General features: G+C 48.5%; 1 protein-coding gene across 1 annotated transcript in view; it reads left to right on the forward strand.

Moving 5' to 3' along the window:
* Positions 1-4470, forward strand: part of LOC132445593 (astrocytic phosphoprotein PEA-15-like) — a 10631-nt gene that overhangs the window by 411 nt on the left and 5750 nt on the right.

The following is a 4470-nucleotide window of genomic DNA, read 5'->3' on the forward strand; positions in this document are numbered from 1 at the left end:
CCCCCTACTTTTTGTCTTCGTAACTCAACGACGTCAGTGTGTTTTCGGTCGTTGGATGGTAGTCTAGAGTCGATTAATCCACTCCTCCCAGTCGGACCCCATTCATAAAAGTAGGACATTCTTGCATACCCTTACATAGCAGATTTGACGGCTTCCACGTTGTCCCGAACTAAATCATTTCTTGGGAGGAGGGGGGGAGATCCGAGTTATCTTGGCGGATCGTTCTCATGGTGTCCGGTAATCCGGATAGCCTAAACCGCCACCAAGCCCTGAACGCGGTTTCCAAATGAACTTGACATCCGTGACGATTGAGGAGGAATGCGTGCCTGGCTCTCAGCGGGACCTTTCCATCGATCTCCGGCCCCTCGCCCGCTTGTCCCTTCATGGTTTCAGCGATACAGTCCGAGGGATCTAATATCTTCAAATTATGATTTAGCGTTAATTTATTGATTGAGGACTCGTTTATTTATTTATAATCTGTCGACGCACACGGGCCGGCTCGGGAACATCTCGAATGTTCCGGTTGCCTCATCTGTCCCGACCGGACACGAATCGGATGAGGAGTCGGTAGATAAATGAAGTGACAGTTACCTGGGATGAGCACAGGTGCGGTGGTGCCGTGCGAACGAGTGTGTGGGCGTGTGCGCGCGCGTGTGTGTGTGTGTGTGTGTGTGTGTGTGTGTGTGTGTGTGTGTGTGTGTGTGTGTGTGTGTGTGTGTGTGTGTGTGTGTGTGTGTGTGTGTGTGTGTGTGTGTGTGTGTCTGAACCGTCAGCCTCTGTTATTCCGCTGCACGAAGCAACGGAAACAGTGACTGTGGAGGAGAGGAACACACGACGTAAACTCTTTAGAGCCCAAGTTCTCACTTTATTATTATCGACGAGATCGGCCCAGACATGAACGGCATCAAGTGTATCTAGCCTAACTTACGTAATGGATGTGTTTTAGGTCATCCTTGTTTTGCACGTTTTGTGATGAATACCGCAAACCCAGGCCAAATCCTGAGATTGCATTGTCCTTGCACAGGTTTAGTGAAAAACAGAACTCACTGGTGGGTGGTGTGTGCGTGAGTGCGTAGAGGGTGAGAGTGCATGCTTGTGTAGTGCGTGCGTGCGTGTGTGTCACACATTTATGACACATTTAGCATTTCTATTTCCGGTGAGAAAGCATTGAGGCAAACTTGTGAAATGTGCAAAGAATTGATTGATTGTGTTTTCCTGGCTCGAGCAATGGAATCATCCAATCATATGCCTGTAATGGTTTAGTGTTTTCATACACACTGTGTGTGTGTGTGTGTGTGTGTGTGTGTGTGGTGTGTGTGTGTGTGTGTGTGTGTGTGTGTGTGTGTGTGTGTGTGTGTGTGTGTGTGTGTGTGTGTGTGTGCGTGCGTGACTGTGTGACTGTGTGTGACTTGTATCTCGGTTGTTGCAGCTTATTCCCGGAGCTGTCTTGCTCAAGGAAACATCTGTCAGTTGCGTGATTGGTGCTTTGATATGAGCTTTCAATTCGTAGAGGGACGTTATGTTGGCCTTCAATACTAGCCTGCCACAAGATGCCCCTGTTGTGAGTGTGTTTGTGTGTGTGTGTGCATGTGGGTGTCCTGTGTGTGTGTGTGTGTCTCTATCTGTGCGTGTGCATCAAATGAATGTGTGTGTGTGTGTGTGTTTATATGAGGGTGCTCGTGTGTGTCTGTGCTCGTGTGTGTGCTTGTGTGTGTGTATTTGTGTGTTGTCGTATGTGTGTGCACGTGTGTTTGTGTGTTTGTTTGTGTATGTGTCTGTGTGGGGGTCAGTGTGCTGCATGTGTCCTGTGTGTGTGTGCGTGTGTGTGTTTGTGTGTGTGTGTATATTTGTCCTGTGTGTGTGTGGTGTGTGTGTGTGTGTGTGTGTGTGTGTGTGTGTGTGTGTGTGTGTGTGCCACATCACAGACTCAGCGCTTCAGGTCTGTGCGCCTGGCGTGAACAATATCGATCTGAGCTGGAGGTAAAAGTGTCACCACAGCAGAATTCAGCTTCCGCCTAGCCTGCCTTGACTTCCTGGCAGCCGTGTGTGTGTGTGTGTGTGTGTGTGTGTGTGTGTGTGTGTGTGTGTGTGTACTTGTGTGTCAGTGTGTGTGTGTGTGTGTGTGTTTGTGTTTGCGTTTGTGTGTGTGTGTACTTGTGTGTGTGTCAGTGTGTCTGTGTCTTTGTGTTTGCGTTTGTGTGTGTGTGTACTTGTGTGTGTGAGCCAGTGTGACTGTGTTTGTGTGCGTGTGTATGTGTCAGTGTGGGTGTTAGTGTATCTGTATGTATGTTTGGGTGTGTGTCTGTGTGTCAGTGTGTGTCTGTGTGTGTGTGTGTGTGTGTCACTGTCTGTGTGTGTCAGTGTGTGCGCATGGTGTCGACTGGCCCATGGGAGTCTGGGGAATCCTTGTGGTTGACTGTTTGCAGTCAAACACAATCTCCGCGGGAGGTGGTATTGTCAAACCAGTGGAATTTAAAACGATGAACACAGAGAGTCCCGAATACATCCATCGGGCTGGGGAGGGGGGGGGAGGGGGGGGGGGAGGGGGGGAGGGGGGGGGGGGGGTATGGATTTTCCTTTGTGGGTCAGATTTGATCATCTTGTTTCATTTATTTATTAATGCCTAACTGTGTTAGTAACTCACATCGCCCCGATGGACGTTTACACAATAAAACAGGCAGGAAATGCTCTCAGAACAGTCACCCACGTGCCGCCCGCCCCGTTTCTCTGACTAGCTGTTTGCCGGCGGCGGTATCGTCACCAGACGATGTTTGTAATTGAATTAGGTGGTGACTAACACGTGGATTAAAGCTAACGCTTTAATCCACGTTGCACTGATTGTAGTTGGCCCACGCGCTGGCTCGACGGTGTCATTAAATAAAGAGTAATAGACGTGGGTCGTGATTATTACATCTTCTCAAATGAACTCTGCCCGGCGGCGGCTGTGACGGTCCCCGGCGAAAGCAACCAGACCTTTAAAATATTCTTTCAGGGAGTCGGAATAAAAGAATAACACATTTTTTGTAAGAGTAGAGAGTATTGTAACTCCTGCTGGGTCTTTTGTTGTGGTTGTGTGATTGTGTGTGTGTGTGTGTGTGTGTGTGTGTGTGGTGTGTGTGTGTGTGTGTGTGTGTGTGTGTGTGTGTGTGTGTGTGTGTGTGTGTGTGTGTGTGTGTGTGTGTGTGTGTGTGTGTGTGTGTCTTCCTCTTCAGCTGGCTCCCTGCAGGGCCAATAGGAAAGGGATATGATTACATCAACACACAGCCACCACCCTCCCCCACCACCACCCACGGCTTTTATTTTGAAGCGGAACTGGGGGCAAACAGGAAGTTGTGTGTTTTGGGGGGAAAGCCTAGGGCTCTGACAATAGCTTCACTTTGTCATGTGGGTCCGAACCGTCAGGTTATATTATACGGTCGGGTTATAAAGTTGTGTAGAAGAAACCCAAGTGGACCACGGCGTGAGCCAGTGGATTTGTGGGCCAGGCTGCCTCCGGAACCTTCCCCCGAGAAAACAAAGCGTATTGTATTCTCCTGGCCAGGATCTGGCAACGCAGTGCGACGGGCCAAACAGGAAGTCCTCTGTCTTAAAGGGGAAGTCAGTCCATTCCCAGTGACCTCAGCCGTTCTAAGATACTATTCCAGGAGAGAAACTGCTTGTGTCCGCTTCTGAACTAGGTTTTAGGAAACACGATACATGGCCGGATTGCGTGAGATGTATCGGATTAGGATTTACAAATGAACGGCTTTCCAGATGGAACCACTGCAAGGGGATGAGGTAGTGAAAGGACGGTTCAAATCAAACAAGGGAAAAACAAGAGAGACCACATACTAACTTAACTCTCGTTTTTTAATGTTTGTGTTTGTTTTTGCTAAATGAATGTCCACCATAAGGCACAGACTGAGCCCTCTATTTGGGGATTGGGAGGCGTGAGATTTGAAGGAGGGATTAAGACTTGAGCCTGTCAGTTCGTGGATCCTGAAAAATAAGCTCCCATTTATTTATTTAACAATTTCCTCTCAAACCGGTAGAAGAGGGGGGGGGGGGGGGGATACAAACCCAAGTACAATCACCGCGGTAACTGGTGAGTTGGGCTGGTTGCTAAGTTACGGTTGAAAGCCGGAGTGTTCCATTCAGACGTGCGTGGAGAAGAATGCTCGTCCAAGTCACTTGAGCTGTGGACAGTGCTTAGATCTGGGAGTGTTTGTGGTGTTGGAGGGCGAGCTGAAAGCTGGAGAAGAGAAAAGAGTCTGGCTGGAGTGTTTGTGTGTGTGCGTGTGTGTGTTAGTATGTGTGTGTGTGTACATAAGTTTGAATGCATAATTGCACCACACATGCATGTGTTTATTTGTGCAGAAATGCATGTTTGTGTGTGTTTGTGCGTGTGTGTGTGTGTACTTATAAGTATGTGTGTGTGCAATGCGTGCACATGTATATTATTTTGTGGATGCAATAAGGGTTTATTACACT

Source organism: Gadus macrocephalus, chromosome 17 (assembly GCF_031168955.1).
Source record: "Gadus macrocephalus chromosome 17, ASM3116895v1".
NCBI classification, from domain to species: domain Eukaryota; kingdom Metazoa; phylum Chordata; class Actinopteri; order Gadiformes; family Gadidae; genus Gadus; species Gadus macrocephalus.